Below are 23,361 nucleotides of genomic sequence, written 5' to 3'. Positions count from 1 at the left end.
TACTCTTACCCTTACAGCTTTATTAGAGACAGCTTTTCTCGCAAACATCACCAAAAAAGGAGACCAGACAGTGCCAGCTATTTTCTACAGCAAAATTACCATATAGAGGACCACAGGGAAAATGCCTGAGACCGCGAACTGTAAACAAGCTGGGCCACTGGAAGGCTTAAAAACCAATGTTTTTTTAAAGTGCATGTTAAAACCGACTTTGTTTACTTAATTGCAATAGAACATTGTATTTTCCTTAAGAGAAAATTGAGAAAACCTGGAGGGTGATTCTGTGGTTTGCAATAAATAAACAGAAATGTGAAATTGAACACCACCCAAATTACAAAAGCTAAGTAGGTACATGAAACGCCCCCAGTGCAAACTTGTCACTCAAGTGCCAACTGTCAAGAGTTGGGTGCTTTTCATAAAGCATAGTTTTAGGCTTTATCTTAATGTCAGTGCTTTGTTATGATTGACCTTCTTCTGGCTGGAAGCCCACTTAAACTAAACAATACGATTCTGTTCAGAGGCGGGTGAATAGAGAGAGCATTGTTACTTGGTAAAATGTCTTTGGACTGAATCCCAGATGGGAAGGAAGTGGTGTAATTACTGTGCTCAATGCAGAGCGCTGTAGGGGCACATAAGGCAACTGCTCCGCAGCGAACGAGGAGCAATCCTACACCTCTGCTCACTGTGAGACTCTAACAAGTGAGCAATTTTCATATTACTGTTTTATTTGTTCTGCTTAAGCAAAAAAATCTGCACTTGACCACTGTAAATCAAAAATTCAAACCAGGCACCCTAAGCAAATAAGGGAAAAAGCTTCAAAGAGCTGGCTCAGCTCAGGGTGGCTGGTGGCCAGCGGTGAGCACAGCCACACTGAGCCGGTTTGGTTTCTTCTTTACCTGTCGAAGGTAAACCATATTCAGTTCCAAAGCCTGCTAAATTATCTGCTGATTACAACTCCAGTAAATACAGTCTGTGCTATGAAATGTGTCTGGTCTTAATGCTAGAATCTCTGCTTTTGACCTTGTCACAAAGTAACATATAAATGGCTTTTTAACGTGTGTAGTTATGATAGTATGCATTTCCCTGAGTGCTGTTTCTATTAAATAGCACAGGAAGCACATTTGTTACAAAGCTTTACCATATTGTGATGGGAGACTTCTCTTTTAAGTGGAAAATGAACTCAGTTACGCTGTTGTGATTCAGTTTTATCTTAAAAGCAGAGAAAGTGGGGAAGGTGAATTATTCCAGATGCTGTATCTACCCATTTGGAGGGATGCTTGTCACCATGCACAGCTCAGTCTTCACAGAAATGGGCAAAGGACATGGGAGGAATCATTGCTGCTATTTTGCAGAGAAGTAAGATAGACATACAGTTACTCACAGTCACTTGGGAGGCTTGACATAGCAATTGCACGCAGCCTCCCGAGATGCAATCCAGGTGCTTTTCTCTCCAGGAAAAGCTCCAGTTTGGACAAAGGCTGCACTATGCTGAGTGCCATTCAGAAATGGGATACAGGCAAGGTCCCCATCCCAAGAGGGAGGGAGACAGACAGACACGCATACACACACACAGAGGACAGAAGACTGTGAAGCACTCTGTGCAGGTTTAATTGTAGTTCAGGAGCTCTGCCTCGTGATGTAAGACATGCGAAGTGATGTGTGGCCTCACTTGAAGGATGTGAAGTGCAGCGTGTTCAGGCCTAATCTACATATCTAGGGAAGTTAGTAAATACATCCTAAAACGTGCCTTTGCCCTGCTAGTCTTATGGGGCTTGATTCAGTTGAAAACCTGAACCGGGTGCTTCTCTAGCCACATCCCTGGGTTTTTTGGTGTTCTGATTAGTACTTTTGCTCCTGGTTTGTACCAGCCCCTGTGATGTCTTACATTGCCACGCTTGGTGTGGCTGATGGACTGAGTAGTTACGTTGATCATATGCATTAACATTTATCTTATATTAACACCAGGTTCTAGATATCCTTCAAAAATACATAAAAAGGGGTTTTGTAACCCTTGCCTGAGTCTGGCGTCAAATGCATCCTCTGACTCCTTAAGTTACCCGCTCCCTTCTGGTTGGAAACATACAGCAAAACCTGGAGGGGCTTTGCCCCATTTTTCTGCAGTCTTCATTAAGAGCTCCTCAGTCTTTAAACAAATTGCAGCCTGAATGGGTAAACTCCACAGAGGATGTGACCCAGTTGAAAAGGGCTTCCCAACCAAAATACTTTTAATCTGGCTGCACAAAAGGGTTGGGATCTAGTGAGCACCTACAGCCCTCCCCAGGGAAGAGGCCAAAGTGGTCATAACCTCACTTGGGAGGAAGATGTCCTGCCTCACCTACAAGGTGTGACACATCTCTCCTCTCTTACGCTGACTCATTTGGTTTTGGAGAGGAAAACCATAGGTTTCTCATTTAAATAAAAGGCTCCCTGGGTCCCATTTGTTTTTCATGCAACTTTATACTCTAGAAGTAACATGGAAAAACTGGGAGTGCCATGTTTTGAATGGATGCTCTGTTTCAATGGGAAAGAGGCAGCTCCAGCAGTTTTCTGGATCCCTGATGTGTTTTTGAGTGGCGTCCAAAATTTGGGTCAGGAGAGACAGGAAGCCAGATGGGGATGTTTCTGTATTTTCTGAGTCAAATTGTTTCCCATGCCATAAGGAGTTTTAGTCACTGGAGAACCCAGCTGCAATGGAGTCAGAGCTTTTAATTCCTGTAATGCTGACAGATCTACCAGCCACCGTGTTGAAGACATGTTCTTGCCCGGTGGAGCAGACAGTGGTATCCTGTGTGTTTGGATGGGCGTTTGTTCCTGGAAAACTTCTGTGAAGATGTATGTGTGGTCCAGCAGGAGTGAAAGGTTTGGTGTCATATGCAGAAAGATGTATGTTTCCATGCATATGGTGATTATTTGAGGCAATCACTGACTTACTGCTTAGTTTTCCTTGGGGACCATTTTATCGTGATATCTGGTGTTTTCTAAAGGCCCATGGACTTAGACAGAGGAACTGGAAGCCAGCCATGGTGATCAAAATTAAATGGAAAAAATGCAGGTTTTCCGAATTTTTCTTTAGGGTATTAGTTTTACTGTAACAGCTTCACAGAGCTCGTCGTTGATGTGCACAGGGGCATTTTAGCAAGGAAGCATTCTACCGGCCTGGCTGTGTTTTATTGCTGGCGGAATTATTATTAGATTAGGGAGAGGGTTACAGCTGAGGGAGGGGGAATTTCAGTGGGAGCTGGAATTTGGATAGATCTGAAGGAGATGACTCATTGCTTGAACTGCTGCTGGTAACGAAATTGCTTTTGACGAGTCAGAGGGAGCCGCTGGCCCCCAGCACGCTGGTTATACCCACGGTGCTCAGGCTGCTGCTGGATGAAGGTAGGGAATCCAAAGGGCTCCTTCGTAGTTGCTGTTGCTTAGGCTGTACGTCGGTTATACTTGAGTAACGACAGGCAGAAAGTAAAGTCTGTTCCTAACAGCAGCGTTCAGGGCATTGAACGCTTCACTGGCAAATTCCGTCACCCAAACCAAAGACGAAGCTGCCTGAAGACGCTGCAGATAGTGAGCGGCTGGTGCATTTCAGGCCCATGCTGTGCCTTTCCTTGGGGCTGTGCTGCTGGTGGTGGTGCCCTGCGCCCGCGGGACCATGCTGTGCTGTGCCGTGCCGTGCCGTGCCATGCCCTGCTGTGCCATGCCGTGCTGTGCCACCGGGTCATGGTTCAGCTAGCCCTTCCCCACTCAGCTGGGGCAGCTTCCCCACGTGTCTGCTGGTGCCTTGGCTTGGGCTTTGGTGGGTGATGCTAGGTTGGGGTGGGACCCCCCGATGGGCTGCGGGAGGCGAGAGGAGCAGCTGAGGGCTCTCCCATCTGTCAGCTGCCCAGGGGAAGAGTGGCCAGTTCTGGCAAATTGTCAGGATGCTGGAGGCTGGAAGCACCGATTCGGTGAAGACTTTCCAGAGCTTTGGAAGGCCACTTCCTGCTCCCTGTGCCTTGTGAGCGGTTCAGCGCCCAAAGCAGGGTGGATCCTCAGGGCAATGGGCCAGCAGGTGCTGCAGCCCCGGCGGCCTGGCCAGCAGCTCTCCAGGCACCTTCTCAGAGGGGCATCTGGGCACACCTTTGGGTGACCTGCTCCCACCCCAGGTACAGGATCTGCCACACATGTCCCAGGCAGGACAAGAAGGTGAAGGGCCAGGTCCAACAACGGGGGAAATAGTCTCTTGCTAGCACAGTCTCATGTAAAAGACGATGAGGTTTTAATTACCGTCCCCTTGTTTTGTAGTGGCCCATTACAAGCAGCTAAGTTCTTCTGAATGGAGAGCATCAGAGTGCAATTTTTAATTTTTTTTTTCTCCCTAACCTACTTTAACTAATTTTCAGGATGCTGGCAAATGACATGCATTATTTATACTGCTGCAAACCTCATATTTGAGATGAGAAATCCTACTGCCAGGCTTACTGCTTCTAATAAGCGTTCCTTTCACTGCATTATCTCCTCGCACAGCCCAGGGCTGCTCTTGCCAGGGACCCAGCTGGTGTTACTCGATGACTTTGTGGCGTGGGGAGCCTGCCTGGTGTAGCGGATCTGCTAGCTCGTGCGTTGCTCATCAGCACAGATGCAGGCTCCTACACCAGCAGAAGGTGGGGGATGAGGCAGAGGCAGAGACCACCGTGGGACTGAGTGACAGAAGTCCTGATTTTCCATGACCTGCTGTCTTGTGTTGCTACTCGATCCTGTGCAACCTGAATTTACAATGCTTCCATCTTCCTCCCCCCCGCTACCCAGTCTGGATGACAACAGAAGGTGAAACAGGAGGACAGCCAGCGCAGCCCCTGGAACAAAACGCTCTGAGGTTCCTAAATCTGTCTCTGTCACACTGGATCAATTGCCAGGGCCTGCACTGCCACCTCTTTTTGTTCATTTGGAAGATAACTCATTCCTTAATCGCTGAAATGGCTTCTGACAAACCTCCCCTTTGAAAACTGTGCTCAAGGACACCACTTTTCCACTGTTTGCACAGTCAAAAATATTCTGGCGAGGATCCCCCCCCCCCCCCTTTTATCTGAGGCAGCATAATAATATACCTTAGATAAACAAATTTATTCTTGGAGGGATGTTTATTAAGCACTGGCAATCCCTACAATAAATAATTTCTCGGGGAGGAAAAAGAAAAGCCAGACAAGTAGAAAGTAGGCCAAGGAAATGATGTGAGTGTGGGGGCTAAGGGGAGCGGTGGGCAGCGGGGCTGGGGCGGTGCTGTCTGCAGGGACCCCACGGGGCCCGGGTGCCAGTGCGGCTCCCACCCTTGGGTGCTCACCTCCTGAGGGTTTGGGAAAAGCAGAGAGGTGGCACACGGCACAGGATTCCCCCGCGGGAGACACTTCTCAGACACGTCGTAGAGGGTCCCAAACAGCTAAGGCAGCACGGCCCCGGCGGGGTGGAGGGTCCCAGCGGTCAGGCAGGAGTGGGGGGAATCGCCCACCCTGGGCGTCAGTGCAGGAGCCAAAGGCGGGTTCCAGGCAGGAGTGGGTCGTGGCAGTTTAAGACAGGCATTTTTGTTTTCCGGTTTTCTTCAGTGAAAAGAAAACCACAACGCTTTCATTGTGGGTCAACTTGAAACATCCAGTAAAGTCCAAAACAAAATGTTCTGGTTTGGTTTGGAGTTAATGAACTCCTGGTTTTCCTCTTTCCTCTTCATTTGGGTGACTTAATGTGAGGGGAAAAAAACCCCAAAACAAAAAAATGCCACTATCAAACTGAAAAGCCATGAAGTTTCTTTTTTGAAAATACTGAAGGTATACACTTCATCCTTCCCCAGATTCGGCTGTTTATTTGGCAGTGCCCTGCCATGCCGTGCCTTGGGCTCGTGGTTCGGCTGCCCTCTGAGCAGCAACCTGCCTGCCCCGCTCCCCCTTTGCTTCACAGCAGCCATGCACCACCGTCATCTGCTGCTCACATCTTTAAAAATCAGTTTCTCAGCAAACATAGTATCTGTCAAACCTCTAGTCTTTTTTTTTTTTTTTCTTGAATGAATACGCCGTTTTACTAGTAAAGAACCAACTTATGAAGTGACGTGTCCCAGATGACGTTGAAAACTCTGTGTTGGTTCCTGAGACTCGGTCCTCTGCCCTGCCTTCACGCAGCCCGTGCTCCTCAGCAGCTGCAGGCGCCAGTGCCTCGCTGCTGACCTGCAATAAAGAGGAGTAACTGCCACGTAACGGGGCTGCACAAGGGTGTGATACTCCAAGTGTGTGAGGAAGCTGGCTGAATTGCTTTTTCTTTGAGAAGCTACTCTGGTAAATGATGTCCATCGCGCAGCAGAGGCCAGTTCCGTGGGTCGATTTGGCCACCAAACACAGCCGAGCTCCAGGGAGGTTCTGGAATGTAAGAGGTGAAAAAGATCCTTTCAGCTTCACTGTTAACAACTGATGCTGAGGTTTTTGTATTCATTGGCTGAGGTTAGAGAAAGCTCCAGAAGGGTATGTTGGCCTGTGCATGGGAGAGACTGGTTACATTTCAGGCACAAGGTGTGAACTCCAAGAAGATTTAGATTAGCAAAAGCATGGCAGCACTAGGATATGCTCTCCCTGTGCACTTTGGGATGTCCAAAGAAGCTGGTGGGATACCAAAACCCCACTGAAATTTGTTGTTGCAGTAGGAGTAGGTCTTTCTGGAAGCTGAACCACAGCAGCTTGATCTGACCTTCTCGTGGGTGGCTCTAACCCTCCGCGCTGCACCTTCAGTAGGTGGGGGAAGCACACAGGCTGTTTCTGTTCAGGACGCTGCTTCAGGTGCTCCTTGGCCATCTGCTAGCTCTGAAGTTTGTTGGTAACAGCTGGGAAGTCGCTGACTGCAGTCTCAGCGTCATTGCTATGGCTCTTCCATCTGTAATGGAGCTTTGCTATCACCTGGTTTTCTGAGGAAGAGCCTGGATTTACCCCCGGTTACAGCAGGTCCATCGGAAGAGCCCCTGCAGGCAAGAACGGACAGACAAGTTGCTCTGACACTGGTGGAAACTAAATGCCTAAGCTTGAGGTACCAAAGGGAAGTGGGTTTGGCCAGAGGGAAAAATCCAGCTTTTCAAGGAAAGACGATGAAGCCAGAATGCTCGTAGCTGAGAGAAACGGACACGTGCTGACTGCTCCTCAGTGGATGTCAAATGCAGAGCAATTTACTTTACGCAAATGGTAGCTGGGGGCTCCCGTAGGTCAGGCTGGGACAGGTCCCCAGTGAAGGTGAAATAGCAGCTCCTGCTGCCTGCTCTGGTGAGTGGGCGGTCCAGGCTGCCCAAGTATCGCTGGTGATGCTAGTGCCCATGGAGGAGGGCTGTCCACCTCTGTGTGGATGCAGAGCAGTGGGAAGGCTGTTACTGCTGCTGAGACACGGCAAGCAATCTCAATTCTGGGAGTGTTTTGAACTTTGAGGTATTGAGGTGGAGAGGGCAAGGAGAGAATCAGAAATGGAAAGAGATTAATTCTTGAAGCCTGTCTGCATTTTTTTACATAAATTCTGCTCTGCATCCGGACATGTAAGGCACAGGCTACAAAAATCCCTGTGTCTGCAGTAGGCAGAGCAGAAGATAAATATATATGGATGAATAAACAAGGCAAGTAATCCAATCTCATTGCTAGCATTCCGTTTCTGCACTGTTGCTCTAGGCAACCAGCTTGAGTGGGGATATTGTCTATAACCTTAAAAACTGATTATAGGCTACTTCACTGCCTCATACTGTCTTAAAGAGGATTAGAAGAGAGTGTAAAGCTGGCTTAGGCACTATGTTAACAAAGCCTCAAAGGCATCTGCAGATTTCCTTGTTCATGAAGTGATTAACTTATTTAGTAACTGTGAAAAAATGTGAACATTCAGGGAGCCAGGCTGGTAATAATTAAGAGCTGTAACCGCCATCGGAACCCGGCTGGGGCTGACAACTGGCTCTGCTTCAGCACAGGGCAGCTGGCTTTGCGGCGGAGGCACGGGGTTGTTTTCTGTTCAGGCTTGTACAGGTTCCTGCTGTTGCCTTCCAGCTGGATGGGAAGGAGCGTGCATGGTGGTGAGAGGTCCCCCAGGTGTCGGGGTGCCTGTCCCCGCTCTGCAGCACTGCCCTGCGCATTGCCATGCCTGCATCAGAGCCTTGGAATCCTGCACGCGGCGGCTGGGGCATTCCGCGGGAGCGGTGGTGGGTGTGCTGGGGCTGGGGCCTGCGCCCGCCGCGGGGGCATGCACCAGCGCTTTGCTTCCTCCCCCAGCTGCTTTGAAATTAAAGAATAAAAATGGCAATTAAAACCAACACCCTGACCCTGAGCTGAAGCTCTGGTTAAAGCGGGGTGCCGGCTGGCAGTAAGTGGAGGGTGAGCCAGTCTGGCTTGCGGTTCTTGACAGTGTGACAGCAAATGCTTTTTTTTGATGATGAGGGCAGCATGCTGAAAGGGCTGCAATGGGCCCTCGCCTCAGGTGATGCCAACAGGGAGGGAGAGGCGGCACTTAGGCTCCTGGAAGCCCCAGTGCTGTCCTAGCCCAGGGCAGCTCTGCGTTAGCTTGGCACTGGGATCCCATCAGCAGGCTGAACTGGGGCGCCAGTTCCTAATGGGGAAATCCCACAAGGCTGCGGCAGGAGCTGGCATTCCCCAGCTGTATGTTTGGGTAACGACTCATGGAAGCTCGTTTTCAGCTTTTGGGACCGGGGGCATTTGTGTCGCTCTGGGCCAGGTGGGCAGGATAACCTGTCTTGTGTGTTTGCCCGTGGACGGGTTCTGCTCCGGAACCATTGCGCATGGATCACTGGATTTCATGTGTTATATGTTCAGCCTAGGGCACTTTGTCTGACCACCTCAATGCATGCTCACTCTGATTTATGAGTGTCCCTCCACTCAGGTTGTGTTTGTGATTTAAAATAAAAGCAGGTTTCTTTTACACATTCACAAGAGAAGTCAAAGTACACAGTATGACTGGGAACAAGCATGTATCTCCTTGGTCCAAGAAAGGTATCTTTCTTAGTGGGCAAAGGTTTGTAATGCAAAGAATAAATACAGGGTAGACCAACTTTTCTGCCAGCCTCAAAGCTCTCATTTTTTCAGTCTGGAAGGTTAGAATGATCACAAGTCTCAAATAAGTCATATTTTAGGAGGAAAAAAAAAGTTCTTTCTGTGGCAGTTTACTGTTGATCTTTCCGAGATCACATCCTTACCTCCTCAGAAGTTTTATAGAGCTTGTCTGCTCCAGTCTTGCATAGTTTTTATGGATATCTGGCCACATCTTCTCAGATCTGTTTGCAAAATCATGTGCTTATTCATGACTTTTGCTTCACATACAGACTCCCTATAAACACATCCAGGACTTGTGTGACAAATCACTCGTTCCTCTAAGCGTATTTCTCAAGAGAGTCCTGGCGCAGGCTTAGCTACACTCAGAAATAATATTTGTACAGGTGATAAGCCGTGACTGCACACTCATGTAGCTGAAGGGAGGAGAGCGTTAATAAAAACGTCTGATTGTGGCCATCAATATGCCGTATGGTTTTAAGTATTTGCTCTATATGTGAAGGAGGTTTCCTCTTCCACTTGCTAGCACGGTGCCAGCTGTAAAATCTTCCTTCCCTTCTCAAAAACGATGAGTAGCGGGATTTCACTTGCCCAGCTCAATTGTCTCATCAGGGCTGGATGTCACAGGTGCTGAGCACGCTGACTGTGACAAATAAGGCTTTTTAGAACTGATAATATACAAAATTATTGGGTACTGCTGGTTATCTTGGCTTGTATCTATCCTGAAAGTCAAACAAGTAGTTTGAAATAATGCCAAAACCAGGCCTTTGACTTCAGCGTGTTCTTGGTTTGTGAAGATATTTGAATATCACAGGGATGAAAGATCCTGAAAGTGAAGATAAACCCCGCCAGCAGTGCTCCTGGTATGGATCCTGACCTGGATGAGCTGCATGAACTCTTCTATTGATGCATGGCACATACTTCACACTCCGAACTTCAAGTTTTTGCCCCAAGTCAACGTTTTGTCATTTAATGAGATGGTTTCACGAATTCATACAGAATTTCCATGGAAATCTGGATTAATAATGGAAGAAATGAGGAGATAAGAGAGAAAAGAGTGTCTTTTTAGCACGCTGTAGTTAAAACTCAGGCTCTTTACCATTCCAAGCCTACATGCCTGTGAAGTGACAGGGAGCTGGGAGCAGTGCCTGCAGAAGGGAAAACAAGCGCTCCACAGAAAGAAGTAACATGGGAACAGTTTCAATCCCAGAATGGTTTAGAGAGAGGGAACTCAAGGCACCGTGTTGGATCACTATGGGGTGGTGCATGAGGCCTGTTAACAGCCCACGAGCTTTCTGCTAGTGGACAGAAACATGTTTTGATCTCAGAAGAGTAGAACGGCACTTCGTGTTTTCCATCTCTCCACTGGTTCTCCTGTCGTTGCTTCAGCCCCAGATAAGGGGTGGGATCTTCAAAGTCACACAGCCTTGACCTATCCACTTTGTCACCAAATTCAGCTCAAATATTGCAAATTCTGCCTGCTTTTCTATTTCTGCCTTTCCCAGGGGAAGGGAATTCATGAGAGTTAATGGAAAGGCAACGCTGTTGGTTTAAGGAAAACAATTAAGAGACCTGTGTGTGCTTCCTTACCTAGCTTCTCACAGAAAAATAGGTGCTTTCAAATGCTGCTCCAGTGTTAACAGCTCTTCTGAATCTATCATTGTAGCTACGTGCGTTTTGTTCAGCATCTCTGGAAGAAACTGAAGTAGCATCTTATGGATGAAGAATCTCCATTTTAACCTCTACAAATGTCAATTGTTCTAAACCTATACACAGCACTTAGCAGCAGGGCTTACTCACCAATTATTAACTGCATCCCTTGCTATCTTGAAAATACATTCTCAGCAAGTGTTGGCTGGAAAACAGCTTAAGTACTTAGTAGTGGTTCCAGTCCTATCTGGTTTCTTCTTCTCCTCTCCTTTTTCTTGACCCACTGTGCATTAACAGTTTTCCCATAATTATATAATTTTATCCACTTCCCAGCAGACCAGAAATACTTCATATGTTTAGTGGCTCCCAGGGTATGGCATGAATTCATCTGGATTAGTTGATCCTCATCTTTAAAAACCCTATGGTAGGCAAGGTGTCAGATTTTTCTATCTTGATTCGTGGGACCTGTATTTATGTGCAGCGAAAACTAGCCTGCTCCTTTCGCATGTGCCTGGGTGATGCCAAAATACAATTGCTAGTTGGGTTTGGTCTAAGAGGTGACTTGGCCCTGAGAGATTTCATATCTCACAATCTGCTTTGTGAAGTCGTGTCCCTTAGGTTAATTTGTTTAGGATTCTGCTGGCATCCAGCAGCAGCGGGTACTGGCATGGGAACTGGTGGGAGGAGTGCTCACACCAGGTAAGGTACTCCGAATATTGCCTGAGGAAGCGGTTTCAGCCCAACGCCCGTGCTCATTTTCAAGGAAACTCCTGTGAGCAAGCAGAGCCCTCACTAAGGAGGGAAGCCTAACTGCAGAATGAAATACCCAAGAGCTGCACTGCAATGTCTTACTGCACGTACCCTATGGCACGTGTTCCCTGCTAAGACCTACACCAGAGGGGCTGAGCTAGGTGCTGCAAGGCAGAACGTTTCTCTGGACGTCGGTGGTGGCTGTTACACATGCAGATGTCTGAAAAGCAAGAGCTCCTTGTGCCAGGGCTGCTCAGCAGAGTGAAAACCCAGCAGCCTTTACGTCCGTCATCGCAAGAGTCCTGGTATATCACTTCAAGCGTGGTTCAAAGCCACATTTTTAATGAATGAATAATCTTTTCTCTTCTGCTCTTTCTAAACTGATAGCTCCTCAAAACATGAAGGGGAGAGGCAGAGAAATTGCTTACCTTCCAGCCAGAGGGCTGACCAGCAGGTCCACAGTAGGAGGTTGGCTGGTTGGATGTGCCACTGGCCACTTGGGCAGGGAAAGAGATCCTGCTCTTTCCCTTCAGGAAAAACACACGTGCTCCCTCCACCTGCAAGGAGAATAGCTGTGTGAACCATTTCATCCCTTCCTCCTCCTGGGCGTCATTTTTGTTGAGTTTTAAGCCATTCCACAGCTAAAACTCAGCTCCCACCCGTCCATGCTGTCCTTGGGACGGAGCTGCGGGGGGAACTGGGTGCCTTCCAAAGCAAACCCTCTGCCCCCATGGCCCAGCTGGGCTGCAGTAGCTGTGGAGGGAGGGGCGAGGGGGGAGCATTGGAGACATCAAGATGAATTTTGGTAAACACTGGCAGCTCCTCTTCGGGGAGGAGCTGGTGCTCCTCCAGGTACGCCCCTCGATCTGTGCATGGTGCAGCATGTGGGAAAGGGTTAAAAAAGATAAACCCCACCAAGCAGTGGGGAATGAATGAGGGTGCTGGGTACAAATGTCACCTACATGATCCACACTGGTGGCTGTGACATCTCTCTGGCTTTGGGCTGTTCCTGGCGGTCTCCGGGTTCCACCTGCAGGAAGGGGCTGTGAGCTGCCTTGGGTTGATCCCTCCCCTCAGACCCAGGGGTGGTCTTTCAGCAGAAGTCATGGGAGCATTTTCTCATTTAAATAGCTTAACAGAATGGTGCGGTATGAAAAGTAGTCTTTCTGTAGAAAGAAGTTGTGTACATTGCTTGTGTGACTTTCAGAAATGCTTATGTTCATTTACACAGACTGTAAAAGGTGTTTTCACAGTAACATTAGCCTGAAAGGGATCTCTTGGGTCATGAAATCTGGTTCCTTCACTGCTGTGCAAAATCTCTCTTATGAACTCGCCACAGAGTGAATCCCTGTATTTTCCTTGAATGTTCCATGGGAAATAGCTACAATAAGAATATTTAGTTGGCACTTTCTCTTTTAGCCATTATTTCATCTCTTATGCATGCTGTCTTTATTCAGTATTCCTCGACACCTTTATATTTACTCACTTGTAAGCTGTGACAGCTTCTCAAGGAAACAAGTTATTTCAGTAGCTGGGGTATATTTCGTGGTTGTAGTCAACACCGAGGCCCAGGATCTTCAGGCTGAGAGTCACCCATCATCTGTTAGTGGGTAAAAGAATCTACTTTCATGCCCCAGGTGTGCAGGGATGGAGGCCTGGATTTTTCCCAGCCATAAGAGACATTTCATGTGGCATTGGGCAAGTCATTCAATTTGTTTTTATAGCATATTGCGGTCTTTATCTGTTTTTCTCAGCTAAGAACGAGTTCTTTAGGACAGAGGATTTCTTCCTGTGTTGATGTGTAGTTGTGCCATAATTAGGGTTTCTGGGTATTGCCCTAATTCCCACAATAACATCACCAAGTTATGCTTGAATAAATTACACATCATGGATATTAAATGCTCAGCTCAGTTTCAGTGCAAAATAAAAAGCTCAAATGATGGTAACTTAAACTGGCAATAAAATAGCCAGCATTATGCTTGTAAATACTTAATTTGCAAATGTTTAGAGAATTAGGCACCTGCTATAAATCCTTATCGTGGGCTTTGCACCCTGTTGGCAATCGGTGAGCTATATCTCACTTCATTATGCATGAATGTGTAATTTTCCAAAAGCATAAATGCGGCCTCCAAGGGCATGCACATTAATAGTGTTCGAATGAACCAATTTGTTCCTTACCCAATGTGTTTATCTTCCAGCTCTTCGTTGCGAGTGCCAGTGGAAAGGTTAATGGCTCACAGTTCCCTGTCAAATGATGCACTGATTTAACCTCCACAGTGTTTGGATTTTTCATTGTCTTTAGCCTTTAGCATGTAGAACGTTAATAGCTGCATCGTGTATGCTGGCGGGGAAGTGAGAGGGTCGTCTTTAAATTATGGCACATGTCTGGCATTAAATGGGATCCTGGTTCCCTCTCGCTTGTTGTGGGGTACATGATGCTGTGGGAGCCAAGTCTTTGTGCTGTTTTAGACACACTAATACCCTTTGGAGCAGCTGGGTCTGGTCACCTGCCAGAAGTCAAGCAGCTCCCAGCTGAATCCACGCACAGCATTCCCAAAGTCACTGGGAATACCTGGGCAGGAGTGAAAGGAACATACAGCCTGAAAGGCAGTCCAGTCTGTCGGAGGGGATGGAGCATTAGCTGGAGCAAGACAGGTGCTGCCCAGGATGGCAGAGCCACCGCAGCACAACTAGTTCAGGTTAGTTTACAAAGTTTTTTATGTCAACCAAGCTTAATTTTGACAAACTGTAGGGCAAACCATGTGTTTGAAAAAGAAATCACATGCAAAATTTTGCCCAGTTCTGGTGAAAAAGCAAATGAGACGTGCTTGTCCCCCACTAAGATATTGGTGTTTTATAAACCCAGACCTTATCATAAATCAAGAAAGGAAAGTCCAGATAAAGAGCCCACAATCAAGCCAGGAGACTTCTCCTAGGGTTGACTAAAATAATTGCTGCTGTCCATAATTTTTGAAGAAGCAGCCACCTGAAAGCCACTGTGAGGACTACAAATACAGCCATATTCCCCGTGAACCCAGGAGGGGAGGGTCTCAGTGCAGTCTGGAGGAGCTGAGAAGGCATTTAGAAATTATGCTGTCAGGAGAAGTTATCCTGATGCTCAGGGGTGTCAGGCTGAAGCTCTACCGAAATTAGTATTCAGCCTTTCCAGAAATGAAGATGTTTCTTTAGGTGCTTAAATACAACTGCAAAGGTGACATTTTCAAGGCAACTCAAGCGAATTAGGAACAGAGCCATGCTCAATGGTAACGAGCCTCCTTAGGCACCCAAATTTGAAAACTGCAGCCAAATTAGATATGCTCCAATTATTATTATTATTTGCTACTTAACAGCTGTTGTTGAAGGCTCAGGACAGCTTTGTGTTGGATGCTATGAATATACATAAGAAGAAAAAAAAATAACCTGAAGGCACTTAAAATCCCTGCCTGAGAGACAATGAATAAATGCGGCTGGGCTGGGAAACCAGAGGTGATGGGAAGATAGCTGTGAGACATTGGATCAAGTCTCCAAAGAATTCAGAGTTGTCTAAATCTGGGCTCTGACCTATTGCAGTGAGTAAGTAGCGTTAAGTAGGCAGGAATGGCTGCCTCTGAGCCGAAGGAATATTTATTTCTAAGCTTGAGTAATAATTCCAGCGGTGAGTTTTAAAGGGAATAATCAGGCTACAGGTACAGGAGTGGGATGAAAAGCTGAACAGCAACCATGCAGGCTCCCTCTTCCTCCTCTAAACCTTCTCTCCCTTTATTTCCCTGCTGTCCACTTGCTGTCTTACTCTGGAACTGGAATGAAAACCTCAGTGTATCTAAGTGCAGCCTTGCCCCTGGGTGAGGGGATGGGTATGTCATCAGGGATCTGTCAGAGTCGGTAATGTTTCCCCTGCAGCCCCAAGCTGTGCCGTAAGATCTAACATTTCTGTCTGAATTATCAGCTAATGCTCTGACAAATTGCCTGTGATTTTTTTTTTTTTTTTCTCCCCGAGTGGATGTGTCTGGTCTGCAGATGAGGTAACACCATGGCCGGGGTGCGGTGGCTGGGGGTCTCCAGCTGGGCACGGCCATCCCGCCCGGAGCTGAGGGTCTCCAGCCGGGCACGGTCATCCCACCCGGAGAACACCAGTGGCATCACCCACACCAGCAGCATGGCCCAGGCTGGAGGCCGGCGGTCCCAGCCTTGGGGCTGTCCAGCCACACGCCCACAGTTTGGAGAGACCCACTGACACGACGGCCAGAAGCGGTGGGGTGGGAAGTCCAGGACCTGACGGGGAGTTTGGGTGGCAGGGCTGCAGGGGGGCTGCTCTAACTGAGCGGCTGGGGAAACAAAACTGGGTGGGTGTCAGCACTAACTGTGCTGCTAAGATGGCTGGCAGTGCTGGATTATTTATTTTTTTTCTTTTGGAAGAAAACAGCTATTTGTAGCCTGGTCTCAGGCACCGAGGCCACCACAACTACCAGGCAATTTTGCACTTGTAAAATGAAGTAATCTTCAGGAGGAAAAACTGTGCGGAAGGTGCTGCAGAGAGGCACCCAAGGGATTTGCGTCTCTGGCCACGAGATTCAAACCCCTGTTGAACTAAGCAAGCCACCGCCATCGCCTGCCTCTTCTCAGGCTGCCTGAGCGCCGAAGCAGCTGTTTGTGTACTGGCTGGAGAAGTGATTTTCCTTGAAGCATGAGCTGCTTTTTAAACACTGTGGGTGTAGTGACAGTCTGTGATTCTGATCATGAAATAAGATCGTGGATAGGGAGAGGCAGGAGAAAGGCTCATCTGAGCCGTCCTCATCAAGATTCACATTAGCTGTTGCAAGTCCCTTCTCCATCGGCTGGGCGGCCATGCTCTGCCCGCCCCCCGGCCTCTCCCTGCCGCCTCTGCTGGTGTGCAGATCCCTGGCAGTGGAACACCCTTTGCTCCTGCTGCTGCTGCTGCTGCTTCTGCCTGGCACAGCCCTCCCAGCCCCTCCGCAAAAGGCTTTCCAGTCTATTGTGAATTCCAGCTGAAAACACGCTTTGCCCAGCCCTTCCCCTTGCCAGTTATTAATTGACATGGTAATACTCTCAGCTCTGCTCTGACATACCTGGACATGCAGCAGCACTGCCATCCTCCTTCAGGCTGAGAGTTCTGGTCTCCCAAACCCATTTGTCATCAGTAGGCTTTGGGTGCTGAATTCCCTCAGGCTCCCTTGGCAAATTCCAGTCTTTTACAGGACTGTGGAGTAGTAAAAGCAATTTGGGATCTGTGACACTTTCTACTGCATTCTCTACGGGTACGTCTAAAGGAAAATCAAACCTCTGGGAAGACAAGAGCTGTGGGACTAGACATGCACACCGTAATGACACCAAGGTGCCTGGCAGATGGACGGTGTCACCAGCCAGAAATGCTCCGGAGCAGTTCTGGGAAGCCAAATGACTAAAAGGTAGAGATATTTATAATCTTTCTCAGACATCCATATAAACATGCACAGCAGTTTAGAAATGTGGTTCTGGACTCTTTCTGGGCAGTCTCAGGCTAGGCACACTGCTCTTTTATTGCATGCACTGCAAAGATTTAAAGAGGGAGGGAAGGAAGAGGAAGGAGAGACAAAGGGCTTTGCAATCTACAGTATTGAGCTTAAAATAATTATTAGTCGTAAGTAATGAAAACAATGAAACTAGTTATCAATATTTGGCAATTGATATGTAATATACATAATGAAATTATAAAAATGGAAAATAGTTGTAGAAATTACCATTTCTTATTAAAAATATTTTTTCACCTGAAATCCCTGATGGGCTAGATGTAACATTTGAACTGCCCAGAATGAAATCCCTTTTGTTTTCATGTAGCGGTATATGTGTAGAGGGCACGTAGATAAAAATCTTTAAAGCCTTGGAAGACAGATTGCATTTTCAATAGACTGGAGATTTGGTAGTTACTAGATACAGCAAAGGCCACCTGAACAGATGAAGGGAAATGAATGGGTCATTGATTCCAGGAGTCCCTGTGTGTGGCCAAGGTTTGTCTAAATATAGAGATAGTGGATGGCGTGAGCTTGAGACTTTGATGCTTCTTTAGGGCAGCTGCATCCTTCCCGAACCCCACGTGCTGGGACCCTCATCTGGAGGTAGACCTTTGGGGAGCCCTACCATGGGTCACTGGTGTGAGCCAAGGTTTCTAGAGAAAGCTCTGAGCTGGGTTTGTTGGTGGGTTGGGTTTTTTTTTTCCTTTGGAGAAAATATTGTCTTTTGCTTGGCTGGAGTGTCCAATTGTCCCTGCTCTAGGGGAAGGCAGAGCTGCTTGGATGAGGTTGGGAACTGAGTCAACAGGTAACTGCCAGCGTTGGTAAGCAGTGCTGTTACTGTCCCGTTCCCTGAATCCAAGCGTAGAGCAAGAGGGGTAATGCAGGGGCCAGTACCCAGGTGTTGGGATACAGAAGCCTTAAGAATTCTGAGTCATGAACACTTACAGAAATCTTTTCTTGATTCTGCTACCTACTTTCACACTAAGTTAGTGTAGGCAGAAATGCAATAAAGAATTTGCCAAGTGCAATACATTAAGGCTATTTCTCTTGCCATTAAAGTTTCATGTAAAAGTTCCACAGACAGGTCTTGGTCCTATTTATAGGTATCTTTCTTGCCTTCAACAATATTATTAAACTCTTTTGTTATAGAAAGCTAGTCTGAAAATGAGCCGACCTGGTAAATAAAACATAATGCTTGCTTTTGCTAGCATACTTATCTCCACAGAGCAATATACCGAAGAATATTTTCCCCATATGTTTTTGTCAATGCATTATTGCATATGCCTATTTAAGCAGTAAAGCAGTTCTGAGCACGTTCTCACAGCACTTGCTTTTCCTGTTGATTTGAGGGGGGGGATTACGGAAGCCATGAGCGGGCAGCGCTGGGTAATTCCTGACCCTAAAGTCCAGGAGGGACGTGCAGGGGAGAAGGGAAGCTTATGCCCCATATATTCTTAGGCAGCCCAAGGGTCTGCTTGGGGTCTCATGCCTGTGAACCGACTCAGGGCAGGTGCTGGGAGAAGCTGTTTGGGCTGCGGTGTGTGCGAGGCAGTGCGGCATTTCCACCCACCCCACAGGAGCAGCCTGGCTGGGTGCCTTGGTGGCAATGGGGCACTGAGGCCACCTCTGTCCCATCCCCTGGCACCGAATCCTCTCCCTGCCTAAGGCAGCGCCTGCAGCTCCAGCCCTGTCCCACTGGGAGCTGCGGGAGGGCCAGGCGCCAGGGCTAGTGCTCCCGTGGGATGGTGCAGCGGTGGAGGCGTGAGGCGCGATAGAGGAGGGCAGCCTGAGCCTGCAGTGCTGGGGGGCACTGGAATGGGATGGGAGACCTGCAGGGGCAGGGCATGGGGCTGTGGTGCTGGCCATGCTTGGATGTGTTGGCCATGTAGAGCTGGCGTTAAAAGCATGAGTCTTTTGGGATAGACTGGGAAGAGGAAGTGGAAAGCAGGTTTTGGAGGGGGTAGATCACTGTAGAGGTGCGTTTCCAAGTATGCCTTGGATTATCCTCAAAGACTGAAGTTATTTCTGCCCTTCACCAGCTTTGCTGAGCAAGATATGTTATTGCTTCCACCATATCCCAATTTTTCCTCCAGTTTGAAGAGTCACCCTACAGTATCTGCTACAATGACACATGCTACCAAAGAGGAAAAAAAAAGACTTCAAATGCTTGTTAATTATTTTAACTGTTAATCAGGGTTCTCTGCTCCGTATTACTAACAAGGCAAATTAAAGCAGGAGTCTGTGGTGCCCAAAAAACATCAGCTCAACAAAAATGAAACGGTAAACAAAATGCCCCCCTTTCTGTGTCTTGTTCTCCTCTGGCTGTGCATCAGGAAGGCCTAGGGGGGCTACCCTCCTCCCGGTGAGGGCACCTGTGTGGTCTGTGGCGCTGTGGGGAAGATGCTCCTGTGCTGTGGGTTGTCGTTCTGTACCATGCGCAGCCCTGTGCGCCGCGGTGGGATGCTATAAGCCAGAGACTGGGTAGCGTTCACTGCACTGTGACTTTATACACATTCTGACCTGGGTTTTGACTCCTTTCTCCTTTTCTAGGCCATTCTGAACAGTGGCATTCTGACATGAAAATGAGTGCAGGCTGGCAGCTGAGTGAGCGCTCAGTCACCCTGTCTGTGGAGGCAGTTCTTCTTTTAATGGGTGAACCAGTCTTAACCCTGGTTCTGGGGTCTTCTTCCAGTTCGTGTTTGTGTATTTGGTTTTCTTTTTCCACTGTCTGGTCTGGAGGTTCTTTTGGATGTGAGCATTTAGGTTTCAAAACTGAATCCTACTGTGTGGCCAGGACCTTTATCATCTGTGGCTTCAAACTGCCTTCAGACCCTTACAAGTACTGCTGCTATGCTAGCCTGATCGGAGCATCTCACCCCCTTGCTTCTGCTAGCTGGCCCAAAATACATTTAAAATGTTGTTTCTATTGATTGTTTGAAAAGCTGTTAATGCAATGTTTGAGGACTTTTTCCTTTTTATTTGCGAATGAAACAAGACAGCAGACTTGGGTATCTGGAGCTATCATCAGTCCTAGACTCCCCTGGTGACTGCTCCCGAGGGTGTAACCCGGGCAGGTGTGGAGAATGCCTTAGGGCTGTCTGTAGCAAAAATACAGAAATCCTTCTGCAGAAATAGCCAGTAATTGTCAGTACTTGTGATCCTAATTTTCTCTACTCTCCAGACATTTTTCCCACAATTATGCATGAAAAATATTATCTTTAGTATAGTGGATAGTCCATAAAAGGCAGACTTTTATCAGCTCGTCCAGCTTTTTATACCAGGAAGGCATTCTGGATACTTTTGAAGTAAGAAACCAGTAAGAGGTTTTGGTATTTTTCTATGTTTATAATATGCATTTAGTAGCTGTCTCCAAGATGTTTGAAAACAAAGTTCTTTCTCTGCTTATTAAGCTCCTTCCTTGATCTGACAAAGTGCGGATAGTCTACTCCTGCTGCTCTCGCCTGGCAGCTTCAGGAAGCGTGATGGAGTATGTTGACTCTGGAGTTACTGGAATGGAACCAGATGGGGTAGATAAGGTACCTTATCTCCCAGGGGCCGATATAAACAGCCTTGCTGCAGCATACTCCAGCTGTGGGTTAGGGTGGGAGCTGGGCAGGGATGGCTTTTCCTTGCAGGTTGCTGAGCTTTTTTGTTTCTCTTAGTTCTGTCTGTTCAGTTCCTTACACCAGTGGTTTTCGGAGATGAGACATGAGTATACACAGACCCCTCCTATGTTGTCAGTTTTGGCAGAACTGCGGTTCTTTGGTTCCTCTTGTGTTTAAGATTAAATCTGAACTTGCTTACAATTATCATAGATAATAATCCCACTGGCTTTCCTGGGATTTATGCCTGAATTCAGGGAATTCAAAAGCAGAGGTACGTGTGCCTGTGTTGACCAGATTTTCTTGAACTCCTCAATTACGTACGGGATTCAAATATGGGAGGATCAAGGGCTCTTCCTGCATTTTAAATTCCACTGGGAGGAGCTGAGCCAGCCTGGGAGAGTAACACCCTCCAAGAAAAGCAAGCCTGTTGCCCAGCTCTGCTGGTTTGCTCTCCCAGATAATCAGCAAGCGATTTAACTAGTTGCAGCTCTTTAAATAGTTCAAGACAAGGAACCTCCCTCAGAAATCTGTTTCAGTTTATATCCAACGAATGTGTAGATTGTATGATATTTTTACATTCAGAGCTTTCAAAAGCTCTCATAACAGGAATTCCCAATACTGCAACCACTCTGTGACCAGAAAGGATTGCCCTTTACTAAGACACAGTAGAATGAAAAACCTGTCTGCTGGAGATTAAATCCTCTACTAGTTTGTGTGAACTCAACACAAATTAATCACATTTTAGCTCAGCTGGAAAGATATCCATGAATTATGTTCCTAGCTAAATGCATAGGTCTACGCCTATTTTTCAAAGGCACAGCAGAAAACTGCTCTAGGTGACTCACTTACAAATCGAGCACGTTATTTTCAGTACTGCTTCATAAAGAATGAAGATAAGAACTAGAGAAAATGAAATTGGCCAGGGAGGGAAAGTGATCTCCTGTTAGGTGAAGCTTTGTCCCCATTACTTTTTCAGCAGTGGGTCAATGTGGGTCGTGTCCCGGTGCAGCTAGTGGCAGGCGTTCTGGGAAGCCAGGGCAGGGGAAGCACCCTTAGCTGGTCCGTACTGGTTTATCAAATGCTCTGTTTGTGTGTATTTACACTGTACTTCTTGTGACCTGTGCACAGTGTTAGGATGAAGGTGAACTGTGGATACTCCAACACCAAACAGAGTGGAAAACAGAGAGGAACTGGTGTGGGGCACATGAGATGTGGTGGCCCCATGGGTAGATGCTGAGATTCCCCTCAGTGCCTTGGTCAGGTGCCAGTTTACTGTGCTTTGCTGCAGCAGTGTGAACTATAGCTCTGTGTAGGGAGGATTCCACCTGACTCCAGCCACATCTCTCTGGAGAAGCCACTTGGCAGTGTCTCTCTTTATGAATGCTAAGTGCATCCTGCTGCTACATGCCAGGCAGGGATAGGGACACAGCATTCAAGGTGGAGCACTGAACACTGTCTTCTTGACTAGTGCATCAGTGCCATCATCAGGGTGGCTGAAAAACAGAAGTTCCACATGAGTAACTGTTGGTATCCACACTGGAACAAAACTGGAATAAAGTTCCTGAAACGACGGGAAGCGCGCCTTTCAAGGTAACCACACAGCTGGCAAACAGGCGAGTTGGCTGGGAATGTGAGAGGCTGGGTTCAGACCCCTGCACTGGGTGCTAGCTGATGCTTTATTGGGTTGGACCTGGGAAATAGCTATGCTTCTTTGCCGAACTTCAGTGAATTAATTGTTCTGTGTAGAAATGACATTTTCATGCTAGAAGAAAGTATGTGAGGAGCTTGAGCTTTGCACCAGAGAGGTCCCAAGGAAGTAACTGTGTGGCTCATCTGCAAGTATTTCTGAATTTACAACTTCTCTCAGCCCCCTGTACTTGATGGGATGAAGCAAAGACCAAAAAGCAACTTACTGTGTTCTGCAATAGCTCCGTAACTACAGGGAGTGCACTTCCAAATACGGATACAGCAAAGTTACAACCATTAGAGTTATAAAAAGAGCCTACAGCGGCATCTAATCTAAATCACATCTTGAAAGATCAATCAGTGATTGTCCCCATCATCAGTGCTAACGTCTCACTCTGAGTTGCTTTGACGCCAGAGATAAGCCTGGCATAAGAATCACCGATCTGAATTCAAATAGGGGAATCAAGAAGTTATTTCTAGCTTGATTTTCCCCTCAATCTGAGCTATGGATGTATTTATTAGAAACTCATTCCCAGTTTCCTTGGCGGTAGCTCAGGACCCCTGCTGACCTGATGTGCTGTTCACGCTTCTTGCTAGGGCTTAGCCTTCAGAAGGTTCATCAGCCAGCTGAGAAGGTTAAAACAACAACAGAAAAAACCCATCGGAGACACTGGCTGTCGGCGCACGTCTGCCCGGTGTGCCTGCCTGAGAGGCCACCTGCTGCGCTCCTGCCCTGAGTGTGCGCAGTGGCACCCACTGCCCACTGACACCCACCACCCGCTGACACCCAGCACCCACTAACACCCACTGCCTGCTGACACCTGGCACCCGCTGACACCCACTACCCGCTGACATCCACCGCCCGCTGACACCCACTGCCCGCTGACACCCACCGCCCGCTGACACCCACTGCCCGCTGACACCCACTGCCCGCTGACACCCACCGCCCGCTGACACCTGGCACCCGGTGACACCCACTACCTGCTGACATCCACCGCCTGCTGACACCCACTGCCCACTGACACCCAGCGCAGCCCTGGTGCCCCGTGGGCTGCCCTGCACGGGGCACGACGGACCCCGGCTCGGCCGGGACCCCACAGTGCTAGGCTGCTGGCAGCACGCACT

The 23,361-nt window shown here is 47.8% G+C and overlaps 1 long non-coding RNA gene across 15 annotated transcripts; it reads right to left on the bottom strand.

Moving 5' to 3' along the window:
• Positions 1-23,361, bottom strand: LOC114011018 (uncharacterized). Of its 15 annotated transcripts, none has more exons than XR_008746060.1 (10): positions 23,218-23,361; positions 22,806-22,863; positions 16,523-16,653; positions 13,614-13,679; positions 12,922-13,035; positions 12,398-12,601; positions 11,864-11,992; positions 10,626-10,735; positions 9,182-10,049; positions 1-7,414 (listed from the first exon to the last, which is right to left on the bottom strand). It is a non-coding gene; the product is annotated as an uncharacterized LOC114011018 (long non-coding RNA). The 15 variants fall into 15 exon arrangements; XR_008746067.1 differs by having other exon boundaries at positions 9,913-10,049; XR_008746054.1 differs by having other exon boundaries at positions 1-10,049.

The sequence above is a fragment of the Falco peregrinus genome, chromosome 2, assembly GCF_023634155.1.
Source record: "Falco peregrinus isolate bFalPer1 chromosome 2, bFalPer1.pri, whole genome shotgun sequence".
NCBI lineage: Eukaryota > Metazoa > Chordata > Aves > Falconiformes > Falconidae > Falco > Falco peregrinus.
The sequence above is the reverse complement of the archived record's forward strand: the minus strand, read 5'-3'. Positions and strand labels throughout refer to the sequence as shown.